Consider the following 21,468-nt stretch of genomic DNA (forward strand, 5'->3'; position numbering starts at 1 on the left):
TATATATATATATATATATATATAAAATATTGTTCAAGCCTGACTCGAAACTGCTTGATAGTTATTTTTTAACTGTTTTACAGTTCCAATCAGTGCCCTTGTTTCTTAAGTGGTTTTAATTTTGATTATGAAATAAGCAGTAGCTAACAACTAAAAAGAAAAAAAAGCAGTAGCTGCTAATTAGGTGACACACCCTTTTATCCTTGTAATAATTTTCCCTCTTAGGCTTAACTTGCTGAAAGTTGGGTTTTTGTAACTTAAAACCAGAATCTTAAGTAACACAGAAATTTGCTCCCATAGTGGAACATTGCAAATAAACTTTAAAATATGAAAAAGTGGTGGACTGATCGGTACAAAACTATGCTGTCTACGCTAAGTGAATTATAGTACAGTATATGCATGTATTGAAACAACACACTATGTACAAGTAAATGTTAAAAAATTTTGAATAAAAAATATTGCAAATAAAAAAATATGAAACTGTGTAAGTAGAGGTGGTTTGGGGAACAGGAAACCCAATTCACAGCTGGGAAGCTGGCCATCTTTGTTACATGGTAACAAAGCAATTGGTGAAATCATCACCTATTGCCTTTTGGAACTCAAGCTGTTAGGACATAAGGCTGGAGCTTTGGGGCACTTGGCAGCAAAATGTCAGGATAATTCATTTGGTTGACTAATTCCTGTGGCTCTCAGAAGGTACCCAAAGAGACTAACTGTAATCCAAGCTGGCTTAGCCTGCCTGAAACTAGATAGAGAAAACAGTATGAGATTTTAACTTTTTAAAAACCATTTTTGCCTGAATTATTGATATGAGACAGATGAAGATCTTACAATTATGTACTTTGCTGAATTACAAGAGGTCTTAATCTTGGCTAAACATTAGAATCACATGGGGCTCCACACCCCAGACTCTGTTTTAATTGGTTGAGGGAATGAATGTGGTTTTTCAGGCATTAGTACTTTTAAAAATTTGCCTGGGTGATTCTATTGTGCATACAAGGTTGAGAGTAAGTGATTCTCTAAGTGTGGTCTCCAGACCAGGAGCATCAGCATTACTTGGAAGTTGGCTAGAAATATAAATTCTTAGGCCCCACCTCAGACTAACTAAATCAGAATTCAAAAAGATTAATCAATAAACTGGTTTAAGTAAGGGGTAAAACAAGAAAGTGAGAGTATTTTAAGGATAAACAGATGAGAAGCATTAAGAATCAGAAAAAAAAAGATATTAAAATCAACTATAAATAGAGAAAATACAGACATTTAAAAGATTTGTAAGTTTTGAAATTAAACCTAGATTTTTAAAACATTTAATGTACAACCAGTCACAAAACCTGGCCAAACTGCAAATTTGACCATCTGTGTTTGGGGTTTCATGCAAAAGCTCACCCGGAAGGTCTCCTTGACGTCAAATATGAGGAACAAGCTAACCCAAGGCTTCAGCCTGCAGCCCTGTGACTGGCCAGAGAAGAAACTCATGCTAGCCATTTATGATGTGAACACCATGTTTGCATCAGAGTGATTTACTCTCTCTATATATGCATGCAATCACTGGGCATAGCAGCTCTCACTTGCCTTGATAAAACTTTTCCTAGTTGTCTAATGTCTTGAATTCTCTTAGACTTCAGTCTGCAGGTCACAACTAGTCCTGAGCCAATTAGCAGGACTATGAGCAAGTGGTACATGAACACCATAAGCATATTTCAGAAAATCAATTATATTCATTTGTAGCATAGACAGTGAGATTTTAGAGGTCATACAAAATTAGCATATATATTGTAACCAGAGATAAGTATTATTCTATCTTTTTTTTTTTTTGTCTTTTTTTCATGTCCGGCAACGGACCGCAACCCTCAGTGTCGTGCCTGTACCGGACCGGGACCGGCAACGGGATCGCAACCCTCGGTGTTGCTCCCACGCCTCGCTCAGCCAGTGAGCGGGAACCGGTCTGTATGTGGGATCCGAACCCTCAGCGGGAGCGCCGCCGCGCTTCCCAAGCAGCACACTGTAGCAGTGCGCCACCGGGCCGGCCCTTGTATTATTCTATCTTAATTGTGTCATCTGTTTGCTCATTCAACAAATAGTTAGTGAGCACCTACTATGTACTTGGCATCATACTCAAGAAAAATTGTGGTAATCAAAACAGTTATTAATAAACATATTCTTAATGGAAGTTTTTTCTGAAGTCATTTTCAAGGAAAGCCTGAATGAAAAGATAAGAATACTATCATTTAGGGGCCGGCCCGTGGCTCACTTGGGAGAGTGCGGTGCTGATAACACCAAGGCCGTGGGTTCGGATCCCATATAGGGATGGCCGGTCTGCTCACTGGCTGAGCATGGTGCTGACAACACCAAGTCAAGGGTTGAGATCCCCTTACCGGTCATCTTAGAAAAAAAAAAGAATACTATCATTTAATATGATGTTGATTCACCCTTGTATTCCCAGTGCCAAGCAAAAGGCCAAGAGTGCATATGCTTATGGGAACAATGTATGAGTGAATAAAGAGATGAAAATTTCATGATCCAACTGAATGCTATCCAGGCAATCATTGGAATTGTTACATCTGTATTAAGAGGGAATCATTTGCCCTGCCATCAGACCTGCCAAGGTGAGCCCAGCAAACCCTCGTGGCAGTGGCAACCCCTCACCTCCCCTTGAGAAAAGAGGGGAGCGCCAGCCCCTGTGGCTCAACCCACTGAGGGGCTCATTCTATGACCACAGATTCTGGAACAGGACCCAAGGTATTTTAACATAATCACCACCACACCTACTGTCAAGCAAAGACAATTCACCACCACAGTAGCAGCTCCACAACCAACCTCAGTGTAATAAAAGAAGCCAACCTTTTACCAAATGACCAAACGTCAATGAAAAAATACTAGAACTACAAATAAACAAGAATAAATCACACCACTGAAAGAATACAGTAATGCTCCAATATCAGACTCCATGGAACAGGGAATCCTTGAAAAGTCTGAAAAGAAATTCTTAGCAATGATCTTAAGAAAATATGAAGAAATAAAGGAAGACTCAATTAGAGAACACAATGAAACAAGAAAAAAGTATCCAGAATATGAAGGAAGAAATCTACAAAGAGATTAATACCTTTAAAAAGAGTGTAGCAGAACTTCTAGAAATGAAAGATTCACTCAGTGAAATAAAAAACACAACTGAGAGCTTGAGCAGCAGGGTAGAGAAAGCAGAAGAAAGGATTTCAGAGCTTGAAGATGGTCTTTTTGAAATAACTCAGGCAGACAAAAAAAAAGGAAAAAATAATTTAAAATAATGAGGAAAATGTAAGAGAGAGAGCAGACAACCTCAAGTGCTCTAACATCCAAATTGTGGGTATTCCAGAAGGGTAGGAGAAAGGAAAATGTATCAAAAATCTATTCAAGGGAATAGTAACATAAAACTTCCCAGATGTAGGGTGAGATACAGACCTTCAGATCCAGGAGGTTCAAAGGTCCCCAAACGATTCAATCCAAAAAGATCCTTCCCAAGACTCATCATAGTTAAATTTGCAAAGCTCAAAGACAAAGAGAGAATTCTAAAAGTAGCAAGAGAAAAGCATCAGGTCACTTATAGGGGAACCCCCATCAGACTAACAGCAGACTTCTCAACTGAAACCCTACAGGCCAGAAGAAAGTGGAATGATATATTCAAAATACTAAAAGAAAAAAATTGCCAGCCAAGAATTCTTTACCCAGCAAGGCTGTCCTTCAGAAATGAGGGAGAAATGGTGTATTTCCCAGACAAACAAAGTTGTGGGAGTTCACCATCACACAAACAACACTGCAAGAAATTCTCAAGAGGGTCATTCATCTGGAATCTGAATAATGGTGACCACTATCACAAATACACAAGAAAGAGCAAAACCCACCATTAAAACAAAAATGCTAGCAAGAACACTGTTAAAACAAAAATGCCAACAAGAGAGAGAAAGAAACTAAATCATCCCACCTTAAATTTCCAAATAATGTTGAAGAAGAGAAATAAAAGGGAAAATAATGATCAAAAGATATTTAAATCACTGAAACAAGAAGCAATTAAATGACAGGAATTAAGCAACACTTGTCAATAACTACCCTAAATGTGAATGGACTAAACTCCCCATTCAAAAGACACAGACTGACTGATTGGATTAAAAAGCGAGACCCAAGTATGCACTGTCTTCAAGAGACCCACCTCACCTGTAGAGACACACACAGACTAAAAGTGAAGGGATAGAAAAAGATATACCATGCAAATGGAAACCAAAAATGAGCATGAGTAGCTATTCTTATATCAGACAAAATAGACTTTAAACCAAAAAATATAAAAAGAGACAAAGAAGGCCACTATATAATGATAAAAGGATCTATCCAGCTAGAATAACAACAATCATAAATATATATGCACCCAATACTGGAGCACCCAGGTATATAAAGCAAACACTCTTAGACCTAAAGAAAGAAATAGGCCCTAATACATTAATAGTGGGTGATTTGAACACCCCTCTCTCAGTATGGGACAGATCTTCCAGGCAACAAGTCAAGAAAGACACAAGATTTAATCTACACCTTAAACCAACTGGACCTGGCAATATGTATACAGAACATTTCACCCAACAACTAAAGAATATACTTTCTTCTCATCAGCTCATGGAACATTATCCAGTATAGACCACATATTAGGAAACAAATCTAGTATCAGCAAATTTTAAAAAATTAAAATCATTCCAAGTATCTTTACAGATCACAATGGACTAAAATTGGAAATTAATAATAAGCAAAACTCTGGAAACTATACAAATACAAGGAAATTAAATAATAGGCTCCTGAATGACCTATGGGTCCAAGAAGAAATTAAACAGGAAATCAAAAAATTTCTAGAAACTAGTGAAAAGAAAGATACATCATACCAAAACCTGTGGGACACTGCAAAAGCAGTACTAAGAGGCAATTCTTTTGCAATAAATGCTACATCAAAAGAATGGAAAGACTTCAAAGAAGCGACCTAACATTACACCTCAAAGAACTTGAAAAATAACAATCCAAACCTAAAGGTAGTAGATGGAAAAAAATAATTAAGATCAGAGCAAAAATCAATAGAAAAGATCAACAAAACAAAAAGCTGTTTTTTTTGAGAAGATAAATAAAATAGACAAAACATTAGCTGGGTTAACAAAAAAAGAAGAAGAAGAGAGAAGACCCAAATAACAAAAAATCAGAAATGAAAAGGGAGACATTACAACTGATACCACAGAAACACAAAAAATCATTAGAGACTATTATAAACAACTGTATGACAACGAATATGATAATCTGGAAGATATGGATAAGATTCTAGACACATACAGACTACCAAGACTGAATACAAAAGAGATAGAAAACCTAAACAGACCAATAATAAGCAATGAGATTGAAGCAGTAATTAGCAATCTTCCAACAACAAAAAAGTCCAGGTCTGGATGGCTTTTCAGCTGAATTCTGTCAAACTTTTAAAGAGGAGTTAATACCAATTCTCTTCAAACTATTCCAAACAGTTGAAACAGAAGCTACTCTCTCAAACTCATTCTATGAGGTCAACATAACTCTGATACCAAAACCAGATAAAGACACAACAAAAATGGAAAATTACAGACCAATATCCTTGATGAACTCAGATGCAAAAATCCTCAACAAAATATTAGCAATCAGAATACAGCAATACATTTAAAAAATTATACACTATGATCAAGTGGGATTTACCCTAGGTGTGCAAGGATGGTTCAATATACGAAAGTCAATAAATGTGATATATCACATTAACAAACTCAAGGACAAAGGCCATATGATTATCTCAATAGATGCTGAAAAAGCATTTGACAAAATTCAACATCCCTTCATGATAAAGACTCTCAACAAATCAGGTCTAGAAGGAAAGTATCTCAACACAATAAAAGCCATTTATGACAGGCCCACCACCAGTATCATTCTGAATGGGGAAAAATTGAGGGCCTTTCCCTTAAGAACAGGAACAAAACAAGGATGCCCACTCTCATCACTTCTATGTAATATACTACTGAAGGTACTAGCCAGAGTAATCAGGCAAGAGAAAGGAATAAAGGGAATCCAGATTGGAAAAGATGAAGTCAAACTTTCTCTATTTGCAGATGACAGTACTATATAGAGAAAAACCTTAAGACTCTATCAAAAAACTCCTAGAGCTGGTTAATAACTTCAGTAACATCACAGGATACAAAATAAATGCCCCCAAATCAGTTGCATTTATATACTCAAATAATGAACTAACAGAAAGAGAAATAAAGTAAGCCCATTTACAATTGTTAAAAAACAAACAAACAAAAAAAACCTATGGATCAATTCAACCAAGGAGGTGAAAGACCTCTACAATGAGAACTACAAACCACTTCTGAAAGAAATTAAAGAAGACACAAAAAGATGGAAAGATATTCCATGCTCTTGGATTGGAAGAATTAACATTGTGAAAATGTCTATATTACCCAAAGCAGTCTACACATTCAATGCAATCCCCATCAAAATACCAATGACATTCTTCACAGAAATGGAAAAAACAGTCTTACCCTTCATATAGAACAACAGAAGGCCCCAAATAGCCAAAGCAATCCTGAGCAAAAAAAATAAATAAATAAAGCCAGAGGCATAACACTACCTGACTTCCAATTATACTACAAAGCTATTGTAACCCAAACAGCATGGTACTGGTATTAAAATAGACATTCAGACGAGTGGAGTAGAATTGAGAACCCAGAAAAACCCCTCAGGCTTATAGACATCTGATATTGGATGAAGGCAACAAAAATCTACATTGGGGAAAAGACTGCCTCTTCAACAAGTGGTGCTGGGAAAACTGGATATCCATATGCGGAAGAATGAAACTAGATATGCATCTCTCACCATACACTAAAATCAAGCCAAAAATGGATTAAAGAATTAAGTATAAGACCTGAAACTGTAAAATTACTAAGGGGAAATATAGGTGAAACACTTCAGCAACAAGGTTTGGGCACAGACTTTATGAACATGAGTCCAAAAGCACAAGCAGTAAAAGAAAAAATAAACAAATGGGACTGTATCAAACTAAAAAGCTTCTGCACAGCAAAGGAAACAATCAACAGAGTGAAACAACAATGTGCAGAGTGGGAGAAAATTTTTGCTAACTATGCATCTGACAAGGGATTAATATCCATAATATACAAGGAACTGAAACAATTATACAGTAAGAAAAACAAATAACCCACTTAAAAAATGGGCAAAGGAGCTGAATAGACATTTTTTAAAGGAAGACATACAAATGGCCAACAGATACACGAAAAAATGCTCAACATCGCTAGTTATCAGGGAAATGCAAATTAAAACTACATGGAAATACCACCTCACCCCAGTTAGACTGGCTATAATCAAAAAGATGGTGAATAACAAATGCTGGAGAGGGTGTGGAGAGAAGGGAACGTTCCTACACTGTGGGTGGGACTGTAAATTAGTACAACCACTATGGAAAACAGTATGGAGTTTTTTCAAACCACTACAGATAGATCTTCCATATGATCCAGCAATCCCACTTCTGGGTATATACCCAGAGGAGTGGAAACCATCATGTCAAAGGGATACATGCACTCCCATGTTTATCTCAGCTCTGTGTACAATAGCCAAGACACGGAACCAATCTAAATGTCCATTGATGAATGATTGGATAAGGAATCTGTGGTATATATACACAATGGAATACTACTTGCCATAAAAAAGAATGAAGGGCCGGCCCGGTGGCGCACTGGATAGTGCGCTGCTTGGGAAGCACGGCGGCGCTCCCGCCCGAGGGTTCGGATCCCACATACGGACCGGTTCCCGCTCACTGGCTGAGCGAGGCACGGGGGCAACACCGAGGGTTGCAATCCCGTTGCCGGTCCCCGGTCTGGTACGGGGGCAACACTGAGGGTTGCGATCCGTTGCCGGACACGGAAAAAGACAAAAGACAAAAAAAAAAAAAAAGAATGAAATACTTCCATTTGCAACAACATGGATGAGCCTGGAGAAACTTATGTTGAGTGAAATAAGCAAAACACAGAGGGATAAATACTGCACATACTCACTCACACGTGGGAGCTAAGAGAGAAAGAAGGAAGGAAAGAAAAACCACTGTAGTGCGTTGGACTTGCAGGGGGAGAGATAATTCCTTGGGCTACAAGGTGGAGTTGGGGGAAATGGGGAGGGGAAGGGAAGTTGGGGATAATTGTGTGGGGGACACGGGGTATGAATGCAATTTGTGGTAATGGGTATGCTGCCAGTATGAATCTGGCCCCCACATCATGGGCACGAGGGGTGACAATCAGCTTTGTATCTCATGAATATTCATAACCAAAAATAAAATATGATGTTAAAATATTTCATACTGTGAGAATTTGCTAATTAGCTTTTTATACATTTTAATACATTTTGACTCACTTTTGTAGAAGAGGACACTCATGCCCTTAGATCCAATTTCTGTCATAATTATTGGAGGCTCAAATAGACATGTAATTGATCCTCCCAATACAACAGCCTGTCACCTGATTGACTACTTCTTGTCTAATGATCTTGACCTCAGCCCATCTCCAGTCTCATGGTTAGACCCTTGACCTTATCATTACTATCATGGTTGAATTGTGTCCCCCCCACCAAATTCACGTTCGTAAGTCCTAACCTCCATTACCTCAGAAAGTAACGTTATTTAGAGATAGGGTTGTTGTAAATGTAATTAGCTAAAATAAGGTCATTAGGGTGGACCTTAATTCAGTATGACTGGTGTCCTTATCAAAAGAAGAAATTTGTGCACAGAGGAACACAAAGAGGGAAAACAGTGTGTGAAGATGAAGGTAGAGATCAGGGTGATGTTTCTACAAGCCAAGGATCACAAAGATTGTCAGCATACCACCAAAACTAGGCAGGAAGCATGATGTGCTTTTCCTCACATTCCTCAGAAGGAACCCACCCTGCCAGCACCTTGATCCTGAACTTCTAGCCTCCAGAACTCTGAGACAATACATTTCTGTTGTTGAAGTGACTCACTTTGTGGTGCTTTGTTATAGAAGCCCCAGCAAATGAATGCAGTTACTGAGAGCTACAAGCGCTCCTCATCTCTGTGCCAACATTGTATTGTCACCATATCTCCTGCCCCTCAGGCTCAACTGTCCGTGGTGCTCAAATGATAATATTTCTTTGACACCAACCCCTTCAATCTGTGGATCTTATTACTTTATCCCTTTTCCTCACCCTCCTAATGCCTCACTTTCCCCTTTGAATGGCTCAATATTTTTTTTTTCGGTCATTCATTATAATCACTCACTTTCTGCAGTCTTGTAAAACTCCCTTGGCTAAAAGTACAATGCTGGTTAAAGCCACCATTTGGCTCCATCAGCTCATTGGAACTTGGCTGGACAATGACCCTGGTTAAAGACTTCACTGTAACGCTCCCAGCTATCATGCTGTTATGTCCATGCTTAATTCACTTTCTCATTCTCTTAAATGACTATTTCACCCTTTCTCCTCTCTTATCAAATTTCCAATACCTCCTTGTCACTGCCACTTTCAGTTGTGACCTTGCTTCCTATTTAAAGTGGCATTTGAAGCAACCCAAAGAGAGCTTCCCTGAGCTCCCCAAACTGCATCTACCCACCAACATGCTTCTTGAGTTTTCTTCTGTTAACATGTCCATATATTCTATCTTAGTTGCTGTCTTCTGAATGGACTGTCTACACTTGTAGTGGGGTCAACCTCTCCCCTTGCATTGGCCCTCCCAGTCCTATCATCTTCTTCAAGGACATTGCTTCAGCAATTCTGTCCTCTCTATCTGGCTCCTTTCAGTTTTTCCTTGTCCACTGGGACTTCCTCTTCAGCAGACAAGTGTGTTATTTTTTTCATGTTAAGCAAGATTCTTTTGAAACTACTCTTGCCCTATATTTCTGCTCTTCTTCATGGTAGAACTGTCTTTACCTGTGGTTTCCTATTTCTCTTCCTCCATTTCCTTTAGAACTCACACCAATTAGGCTTTGGCTTCACCACTCCACTGAAACTGCACTTGGCATTGCTAAAAACAGTTCTTGACCTACCAGCAGCATTTGAAACAAGTGATCACTCTCTTTTCCTTGAAACACTCTACTTCCAGGCTTTTGGGGTACCACACTCTCCTGATTTTCCTCCTCCCTTTCTGGATGGTCCTACTCAGTCTACTCTGCTGGTTCCTCTTGAACTCTCCACCTCTGAATGTTGGAGTGTCTCCCAGGCTTAGCCTGCGGATGCCTCTTTTCTATCTAGAGTTTCTCCCTATGGATCTTATTCATCTGTATGTCCATGACTTCCAAATTAGTATCTTCATCCCTGGCTTCTCCCATGATGCCCATATATCTGCCTTCTGTAATGTCCACCCGAATATCTAGCAGTCCTTATAAAATTAGCATGGCCAAATTGATCTCCTGCTATCTGCCCCTCCCACCCCAAACTTGCTCCTCCCACAGTCTTATCAGTTCATGAAATTTGCCTATTGTTCAAGGCAAAAACCTTGGCAGCATCTTTGACTGCTTCTTCTCTCATACACCTTACATTCACTATATTAGCAAATACTTTCAACCTCACCTTCACAATTTATCCAGAATTCAACCAGTTCTCACCACCCCTACTGCCACCACCCTTGTCTAAGCCATTATCTCTTTCCTGGATTATTTTAACAGTTTCTCACCTGGTCTCTCTGGCTCTGGCTTGGCCCCCAATCCCCACTCCATTCACTGTATTTTCAGCACATTAGCCAACCATATCCTGTTCAAATGTGAGTGCAATCATGTCACTGCTCAAAACCCTCTTATGGTTTCTCATCTCACTGGAGTAAAAGCCAAAGTCCTTGAGTAAGGTTCTGCATGATACGTGCACCCCATTACATTTTTGACCTCATCACCTCCACTCACTTCAGTCCAGCTTCCTGGCTGCCCCGCTGTTCCTCAAACATGCCAGCCTTGCTGCTGCACCAGGTCTTTCTACTAGCCATTCCCTCTGCTTGGAATTCTCTTTCCCCAGATACCTACATAGCTCACACTCACTTCCTTCAACCCTTTACTCATTTTCGTTAAGGCCTTTTGTGGCCACTTTTCCTAAAATCTCAGTCCTTCTTCCAGTACTTTCCATCACCCTTCCCTGCTTCCCTGATTTTTCATTCTAGGATTTACATACTATACATTATACTTAATTATCTTTGTCATTTAATTTCAGCAACTAGAATGTAACCTCTGCGAGAACAGGCATTTTTGCCTCTCATTCACTGGCAATCACCAGGTCATGACATAAAATAAGTTCTCAATAAATATTTGTTGAATGAAGAAATTAAGATTTTTAGAGTGGTGAAACAATTGAACTGTATTTTTGGAAATCCATTATTTGGCAGTGCCTGTGGAACAAAAGAAGTTGGAAAATATCTTTGTTTTTTCATCCATTAGGCCAGAACCAACTCCACCTTCCAAGTTAGCTGGTCACAGTGAGTGAGAGAGGAGTTTACTTTTTTAAAAGAAAAGTTAGTAAACATTTATCATTCATCCAGCAGGCAAATTATAGGGACCTGCAGTCCTACCATAAGCCCCAGTTTCCTAACACCTCTATCAGCCTTTGCTGTCTTCCAGTCCCTGAATGAGCATGTTTCTCCTGCAAGCTTCTCCCTGGAGATCTCTTTCTACTCCAGGTCCTCAGTGTGCTAGACCCTCAGCCCTTCAGCATCGCCCTTCACCATTTTAACTACTACCACTGCTCTGGATAAAGGGACCTTTCTCTGGAGATGCTCCTATCATGCTCCACGGACTGGCTCTGTTCAGGTCTGAGGCAGTATCTTCTCTTAGCCAGAGTCCTCTCTTGGTAATTCACCTACACAGCCTCTCCTCGGGGCACCCCTAATGTTGTAAGGAAAAACTCTAGATTTTCTCTTCTGTTTTAGCTGGTGATTACAGCAATTCTAATAGGCCCCAGCACCCTACAAGAAGCAGCACATTCAGGATTTCCTGCTTATCTGCGTCTGTGTTGTGTGTGTGTGATGTGAGAGGACATGGAGGGCTTGTCTTTGTGTCACCTTGCAGGGTGACAGCTTCCCCCCTACTTCCTCCTTCATTGTCTGGATTCTGTCAGGAACTGCCAGGGAGATAGAGACACCCTTCCCAGATAGGGTCCTCCCCAGGCCTGTTGTCTTCTTATCTCTACCTTTTCTCAAAGGTTCCCTGTTGTTTGATGAAGACCCTTTTATAACATCAAAAAACTTCTCAGTGCCCACCCCTGTGATGGTAGCTGAGAAGATACATAATGATTTGAAGCTACTGTATATTAGATAGCACTGTCACTTGAATCTGCACTCTGTCAATTACAAGAGCATCTTATATGGTCTATCCATATTTGACTGAAGCTATGTATTTAATTCCAGGTGGCAATAATTTGGGCAAAAAGGTTTTAATAATGCTTTGATATAACTCCGTGGCTCTTTCCATGTCTTCAACCTTACATCCTTGATTGTTGGCATATTTTTTTAAACACAAGGGAACTTTATGTTTAGCAAGAAGCTACATAGCTGTCATCAGGAAAGCTATGTCATGGTAAGTTATGTCTCCTCTCAGCCTGCTTGTTTCCTATTCTACGTATAGGAGAATTAGACCAAAACCAGTGTTGTCTTGGCTGTTGTTTCTGTTCTGCTTCTTTGAAAGAAATGCACGTGAAACCCCTGTCTCCAACAGGGGAAAGGTGTGACTGCTCTGGTTGGAGCTCCGCCTTCTCCCTTTTACTCTGTTCTGGGATAATTTTGAACCCCAGAGTTCTCCTTACTACTACTTAGTTTCAGGACCTATTCCATAAGTACTTTCATTTTCTCTCTTTGGAAGCTAGCAGGAAGGATCAAAGCAGCACGCTCTCCGGGCGAGAACTGTTGCCCATCCCATCTCTAGAGGCTGGTTCTCAGCAGCAGCACAGGTGTCCCTGCCTCCAGGAAAGGAGGCCCACGCCCTGCTCTGATGCTCTGCAGAACTGAAACCACAAAGCAAGTTAGTTTCGTTGTCCTGAAATGCATGTTAAAATTATATATTTCTTCACATAGTCTCTGTACAAGCTAGTTGTGAAGGAAAGTCTTCAATAAAATGATGATTAAACTTTGGAGGGGGAGGGGGATAGAAAAAGTGGTGGACTAATGGGCACAAAACTATGCTATCTACCCTAAGGGAATCATTGTGCAGTATGTGCATGTGTGAAGACAACACACTGTACCCCACAGATATGTACAAGTAAATGTTAAAAAAGAATTCTGCCGTCAGCATAAATTACGTCTAATGATAGGAATGTGAAAGCAGTGATATTTCTTATTCCTTTTAGAATGGTTTCATAAGAAATAACTTACGTACGCTTGAAAGCATATTCACTTTCAAAGTTCTGCTTTAGTATTTAGAATTAGTTTTTAGGGATAGCTTTTAAAGAGAGTTGATTAAACAAGACCTAATGATTAGAAACTTACCAGGGCTTTTCTGAAAACTTCCACTTTTATATTAGAAACTTGAAATAAGTCTTCATGAGGCTCTTTAATCTGGAACCCTTAGATTAGTTGCCTTTTCTTGAGAATTTGCAAGAGTCTGTCCTGGAAAGTGGCTATGAGGAGGTAGAGAGGTAGGCAGAACAGATCTGGGCCTTGTTCAATTTGCCTGAAGATATGTTTGCTGACAATCTATTACATAAAAAAAAAAAAAAAATCACAGCACATTAAAATGCAACTGATTGGACTGTTGCCTAGGATGTGTTTATGGAACAGATTTTCCTTCTAACTTTCTACTGTGAAAATTTTTAAACCCATAAAAAACTGGAGAGAATAGTGAAAGGAATACCCTTTCCCCGGTGCCATCTCTTCCTAAACTTAAATACATTTAATGAAATAAACATCCAGAATTGTGTTGCAAGTATATTTCTTCTCTTTTCTTGCATTCTGCATTCAATGTGGAGCAAACTTTATGGGTTGTATATTCAAAATATACCCAGCGTTTGACCACCTGCCACTGCTACCACCTAGTTCCAGCTGCAGTCTTCTCTCTCCTGGTTTACAGGGATCGCTCCCTCACCAGTTTCCCTCTTATTGCTACTGATCCCTTCAGCGACTTCTCAATATAACAGCCACAGCGACCCTTCTGAAATGTGAATAACATCACACCGATATTCTGTTCAGTTTCTCCAGTGGCTTTCCGTCTCATCCAGAGTAAAGGCCAAGTTCCTTATCACAGGCTCCGCATGATCTGGTACCCTGTGGCTCCGCTGCTACTACGTTTTACTTTTCTTGCTCTCTCTAAATCTGGTCCAACCCCCTGACTTCCGTTTTGTTCCTTACAGGTGGCACCTGCTCCTGTTTCCAGCCACTGCACTTATTTCCTCTCCCTGGAATGTCCTTGGATACCTGCAGGGCTCACTCCCTTACTTCCTTGAAGTTTTTATCAAATGTCACCTTCTCCGTGAGGCACTGCTTGCCAGCCTACAGGAAACTTTATCCTATCTCCCAACATTTCTTATCTCTCTTCCAGATTTATTTTTTATCTACTTAGGACTTATGACAATCAAATATTCCATATGTTTTTATCTACTTGTCTTGTTTATTTTCTGTCTCACTCATGATTCCGTGCACTCCATGAGGACAAGGAATTTTGCACGGTTAGTTCACTATCTTACAGTGTCTCGCACATAAGTGTCTCTTGGCAAAAATTTGTCGAATGAATTACAGACTTTCTTAGAGTAATTAAAAATAATAAAGTTTTGAAAACCCTTGAGCTGGCTTGTCTGTGGATCAAAAGACTTTCCTCATTTTGCTAGGGCAATTATTTTACTTGGCTAGAATCCCAGACAGAAATCTGGGGAGATTTCTTTATTGTGCTAACCGTTACACCAGAGCTAACTCCAGTTTCTATCATCTGGTCACAATGAAAAGGAGGTTTTATCAAAAGGAAAGAAAAATTAATAAATGTATTTTCTCTTTCAGTCCTTGTAGGTACCCCAGTTGCATAATACACCTTATTTTCTGCTGTGTCACTCAGTCTTGCATGAGGCCATTTCTCATACGGGTGTTTTCCTGGGGGAGGTCCCTTCTGACTCCCATTCCTCAATGTCAGGGCCTTGGTGCCTCTTCTGCTTTCACCTGCTGCCTCTGGTCTGGGAAGCTGATCTCCAGGTGAGGGGCTTATCCTTTGCACAGGCATACTCTATTCAGCTCAGAGGCAATACCTTCTTCTAGCCAGAGTCGTCTTTCAGTCATTTCACCACCCACCCTCTCTGGATATCCTAAAGATGGAGAGGACAAACTCCAGGTTTTCTCTTTTGTTTTAGCCAGTGAAAACAGCAATTTCAATAAGGCCCCACATTCTAGAAATGAAACAGCACATCAGGAATTTCCCTCTAGAGTCCATCTCTTTTTTTTTTATAGATCTCTTTTTTTCTTTTTTGGCTTCTGTGCAGCCAGTGACTCATTGTACGTCTGTGTAGAGGGTAGGCAATTCTGCTAAAGAACTTTGTGCCACCTAACAGAGGACAGCTTTCTCTCACTTTTGTTCAGATTCTGCCAACAGAACCAGGGAGATAGAAATACTCTTCTCAGATAGGGTCACTTACATTTATTCCCCAAATCTGGAGCCTGTTCTTCTGTTAAATGGAAAAATTGACAATACTTTGTTTCAATATGATATACTAAACTCTTTAATAATATCTTTGGACCTATTTATAATGGCAAAAATTTCTCAACTCCACCCTTCCAACATGATAGTAGTTGTGAACCTATAATTATTTGAACCTATGATATTCAGTGATGCTTTTAAAATAGTTTGCACTTCATCAGTTTTAAGAGCATCTGCATATATATCGTTGCAACTAAGTACAGATCAAAATGACCATGATTGGTCTGGACTAATTTTGAGAATGCCTTGACATAACTCTTGTCTTCCTGTTTTTAAACAATTGTGAACACAAATCTTATTATTAGTAACACTGATTATTGACAAAGGAGCTGCAGGGTGCCTTTCTCAAGAGAACACTCCAGTTTTCTCTCTTTGATGTTGAGCAAAACTTACCAGATCTGCAGAGCTCCTAGGGACAAGCACAGGTGCCACCCTCATTTCAGGGGGCCCTCAGCAGCATCCCAGATATCCTTGCCCTGAGGAGTTGTTCTGCTCGGCAGCACTCAACTGACAGTAGGGCAAAGGCACTTCAGCGTCCTGGCTGTAGCCGGGAAGGGCTACACACACCCTCTTCTGATGATCTGAGGAAATGAAACCACACACAAGCAAGTTAGTTTCGTTTTCCTGAATTACACTTGAGATTTTTTTTTTTTTTTTTTTAGTTTTCAGCCAGATTGCTATATGAGATGGATGAAAGGAAAGACTTAAGTAGAATAGTTAGCCTCTGGAGGGTATTATTTTTCACAAAGTGTAAAACTTTTAACAACATCTTAAGTTATAGAAGACAGAATTTTGCATAATTACACACGACCACAGGATCCTTTACAATCTTTTGTGCTTAAATTCCTGACCCTCTTTACACTGTTTCTCTGTCCTGTTTCCCACTGCTCTCCTGCCACAACCAGAAACTCTCTCACCATACTAATTACTCCAAATGGTACGTTTCTTTCTAGAAGGGCACTTACAAATTGAGTATTAGTTAAATATACTGATATGTATTTAGAACATCGGTATTTTAATTACTTTAATATTTTTACAAGCAATGGTTCATGTACAAACTTGTGTTTATATAAAAATAGCTGTCTCCTCATAGGCATAAAAAATAAAGATTTAATAGTTCAGTAACTTACCAGGACTTTCCTGAAAACTTCCTCTTTTTATATGAGAAACTCGAGACAAGTCATTTTAACGGCTGCTTTCTTATCCTCTTCTGATGGCAAGTTCACATACGCTTGCAAGGGTCCTTTTTAAAAAGCTAAGCCATTAAGCTGTGAAGTTTTCTGGTCTCCTGATGTGATGCCCTGACTCTTCCTGAGGGTGTGTGAGTTTGACAGCAAAGAGCAGAATGAGGAAGTGGAAATGCAGGGAGTTTCAGTTTTGCTTGAGGACATATTTATTCGATTTAGAAGTCCATAAAACATTAAAAAAAAAAATCACAAAATTGTCAATAAATTTGAACCACTGCTTAGAAACTGTTTACAAGACAGATTTTTAAATCATAAATTGGGGGAAAAAACCCACCTACAGTACAAAGACAACAGAGTACCAGGGAGAACATTAAAATCTCAGTGTGACCTAGATGCCTGTTATAAGTTGAATTGTTTCCTCCCACCCCCAATTCATATGTTGAAGCCCTAAGCCCCAGTGTGACTGTATTTGGAAACAGGGTCTTTAAGGAGGTAATTAAGTTAAAATGAGGTCATTAGGGTGAACACTAATCCAAAATGACTGGTGACCTTGTAAGAAGAGGAAATTTGGACACAGACATATAGAGAGAAGACCATGTGAAGACACAGGGGGAAGACGGCTACCTATAAACCAAGGAGAGAGGCCTCAGAAAAAACCAACCCTGATGACATCTTATCTTGGATTTTTGGCCTCCAGAATTGTGAAAAAATGAATTTCTGTTGTTTAAGCCACCCTGTCCTGTTATGTTATGTTGTTATGGCAGCCCTAGCAAACTAATGCAGTATGCCTAAATCCTTCTGCTTGCTGGGTCACCATTTATTTCATTATCTTTTGAAAATGAAACATTATTATTATTATTTATTTTTTTGGAGATGATGGATATGTTTAGTAACTTGGTTGTGGTGATGGCATCACAGATGTATGCATATGTCTAAACTCATCAAGATGTAAACATTAAATGGGTACAACTTTTGTATCTCAATTATGCCTCAGTAAAGCTAAGAAATCATTTTTTCATTGTGAATATATTAAAAGTTCATTTTCAAACTTAAGAAATACAGAATATATAAGGAAGGAAGAAAAATCATGCTATCCAAACACAATCTCTATTTCCTATTGTTTACTTCCTTTTATTTTTTTTCTATATACCTCTAAAAATATAAAGTTAATATTTGAGAAATTTTACCAGGCACTGAAGCATATAACTTCAAATAGGCAGTGTACACTACCCGGTAATTCAGTTTTTTATTAAGTTTTGTCTCCCTATCTCAATAGGCATTATTTCATAGATTATCTACTTCCCACCTCCTGACGATTTTGACCTTTCTTTCTCTTACCTTCTTGTTCTTTCTCTTCCATTTTCAAATAAGTCAGTCCTAAAACCATTATATGAGTGGAGAAAGGTAGATGCCTGTGGTAGGAGACAGAAGGAGTCAAGGTGGCCCAGAGCAGGAAGTGAGAGGCCAGGAAGGAGGCCCTGCAGAACCTGAGAGGGTTGAGGAGGGTGAGAAAGTGTCTAAAAGGAGGGCTGTCCGGTGAGGGAGATCAGAGCTCAAACGGAACAAAGAAATGTCCCTCTGGGAGTGTAGCCTGAAGAGTGTCACAGCAAAAATTGCACTGGACAAAGTTAAACGGGCAAGGAAGACTTTATTCAAGGCTATTGTGATAGGGGCGGAGAAATGGAACTCAACTCTGCAGAAACAAAAAGCAGGAGGGTTTTAAAAATGTTATTATTTTTATTTTAAAAATTCACTTTTTTAACCTGACATAAAAATTGTAGATCACTTACTGTTTTTAAGCACTGGGTTGAGCTAGTGGAAAGTACTTAAGGATGTATGTTAGTGGGGAGAATGTATTGATTACATTGAGTTACTCCTGAGTTCCTAAATGTTTTCCTCTGTGATAAGGCCGTCAGTGTTTTCTAGTTGGCACCCATCTAAATTAGACCTCCACCCTCCCACAGGGCCTGGGAGATAGGGATGCAATTTACTATGATGTTAACATTTCAAAGACAAGGTTTCCTGATCCTTGAGAAAGACACTTCTTGGCTTGTAAAACCAGCAACAGACTAGGAGGTTTTACATACCTTTCAATAGGGCAGAAAAGGAATTTGCAATCACAAGTTTCCTAAAGTAAATGCTGTAAGAAAAGGGAGGCCTTTCACCAGGAACAAGCTCGTCCAAAGTTTAGTCAAGCTGAAGGGATCCTAAGTCATCTTAGTCAAGAGCCAGAGCTAAGGCTGGAGAGGAGGGTATCTGTGGAGAGGACGGCAGTGGGTAGCGGTGTTGAGACAGGAGATTGATTATGTAGGGGAATTGATCAAATAAGGAAATGTATTAAGGAAATAAAAGCCAGATTTCTCACTGTTGGAGAAGTGGATTGCAAATATGGAAAGAGAGTAACTGCAATTGGAGATATTTGTGTGAACTCATGGTTTTCAATAGATATAGAAATACATATAGCTGTGAATGTATTGCCTAGATTGTCTTTTTTTTGGTGGCTGGCCAGTATAGGGATCTGAACCCTTGACCTTGGTGTTATAACACTGTGTTCTAACCAACTGAGCTAACTGGCCAGACCCTAGATTGTCTATTGAGAGGGGAGTAGAGACACCTCAATAGCAATGAACACAACTAGCACACAGATCTTGGCTTCTAAATGCCAATTTTCTTTATAATGGACCTTGGAAAAATGGCTTCCAGGGATAGACAGGAAAAGTATGAGATAACCTTAGAACAACTTTTTGTGCCAGAAAGCAAAGAAGGGCTGAAAGCAAGGTGGGGGTGCATCAAAGTTCTAAAAATCCAACTCGAAAAGGCTCCCAATAGCCAAATCTAGGACAATTTGAGCATCAAAATAAATAGTGTAGTAACAGACTATAACCTATCAAATGAAATAGAAAACCATGAGTCCATACAGATAAAAATAAATAAGTAAATAGAAAGTTGGATGAGAAATAGTATATTTACAACATTTCAGATTACATCCCCATGAAATACTTATTAATGACAGAGAGGGGAAAGACCAACATTGCAGTGGAGAAGCCTGGCCAATGTATCCTTTTCAGTGATATTTTTAAGTCATCAGAGTGAACATTGTCAATAATTGGATAAATGAGAGTCATGTGCCACCTGATAGGATACAATGAGGACACAGCATCACTTCTGTGATATTCCTTCCAAGATGCATAGCTTGAATCTGATAATCTGGAAACATCATACAAACCTAAATTGAGGGACTTTCTAAAAAACAACAGGCCTGTAATCTTAAACAGTGCCGAGGCCATAAATACAGTGGAAAGACTGAGGAATTGTCTCAGACTGTAGGAAATTAAATACGACATGTAATTCCAAGCTGTATCTTTTTTCAGTAAAAGACATTACTGAGACAATTGGTGAAATCTGAATGAAGTGTGAGGATTGGACTAAAGTAATCGATGTTAACCTCTAAGTTAACAGTAATGTTAACTCTCTGATTTTGATGATGATGTGTTTCATTGTATTGTGATTAGAATTTCCTTGTTTGTTGAAATACACACTAAAGTATTAGAGGGTAATAAGACATTTTATTAAAATTGTTCATTAAAAAGTTTTGTCCATATACTTGCTACTATTCTGTAAGTTTGTGATTAGTGAGTTGCAAGTTTGTGATTATTTATTTATTTATTATTTGTGCAGCTGGCCAGTAAGGGAATCTGAACCTGTGACCTTGGTGTTAGGCTGCGCTCTAACCAACTGAGCTAACTGGCCAACCCTCAGCAAGTTTGTGATTATTAAAAAACAAAGGCATCATTCAATGAACACTTGTATAATCATACAATGAACACTTGCACTCCCAATCTGCAATTAAAGAAAGAAGTAGCCTTCTGAAGTCCATTTCCTCCTTCCTTCTCAGGGACTTAAGTCCAACAGTTTTCCTTCTTATGTTATCTACACTTTTGATTTCCTGCTTTAAATGGCATCTTTCCATCAGAATACAAATATACTTATAATCTTCAGATTTTCTTTGGAGATTTGCTCACCTGTGAATGTATCCATAAACCATATAATGCTTAATTTTGTTTATCGGAACTGTGTTGTATATATTCATGCACTTGGCATTGTTTCTGATATATATTCACATTGATGTGCATGCCTAATTTTTTTATTGCTATTTAATATTCCATTGTATGCATATGCTACATATTATTTATCCATTCTTCTCTCGATGACTATTTGGGTGGCACAATGCAGTTCTGAACATTCTTGTCCACGTCTGCTGATATACAAGAGCACGAGCTATTCTAGAGCATATCGCCTGGAGGGGAACTACTGGATTGTAGAGTCTGCACACGGTTACATTATTCAATAATGCTAAGTGTTTACTATAGTTGTTGGACCAGGTCACACTCCTATTAGTAGTGCATTAAGAGTTCTCCTTACTTTATTTACCTCCTTGACAACCCTTGGTATATGAGACTCTAAATTTTGACATTCAAGTGGGTGTGAAATTTAATTTTGTGGTTTTACTTTGCATTTCCCTCACTACTAATGAGGTTGAAATTCTTTTCGTATATTTAAAGCTATTTATGCTTCCTCTTCTCTGAAATTCCTGT

At 39.0% G+C, this 21,468-nt stretch overlaps 1 protein-coding gene across 3 annotated transcripts in view; it reads right to left on the minus strand.

Annotated features, from left to right (window-relative positions):
- SAMD9L (sterile alpha motif domain containing 9-like) overlaps nt 1-16,883 on the minus strand; it is a 22,436-nt gene extending 5,553 nt beyond the window's left edge. Inside the window, exons 1-3 of one of the 3 annotated variants that reach the window (XM_008572319.1) lie at nt 16,817-16,883; nt 16,080-16,267; nt 13,499-13,705 (exon numbers count right to left, since the gene is read on the minus strand). The gene's annotated coding sequence lies outside the window, so the exon portion shown is untranslated. Of the gene's footprint in view, nt 1-12,853; nt 12,938-13,498; nt 13,706-16,079; nt 16,268-16,816 lie in introns of those variants that run through there. The other 2 variants (XM_008572327.1, XM_008572335.1) reach the window with 2 other exon arrangements.
- Nucleotides 16,884-21,468: the final 4,585 nt, after the last annotated feature.

This window comes from Galeopterus variegatus, unplaced genomic scaffold (genome assembly GCF_000696425.1).
Source record: "Galeopterus variegatus unplaced genomic scaffold, G_variegatus-3.0.2 Scaffold46, whole genome shotgun sequence".
In the NCBI taxonomy this organism is placed as follows: Eukaryota; Metazoa; Chordata; class Mammalia; order Dermoptera; family Cynocephalidae; genus Galeopterus; species Galeopterus variegatus.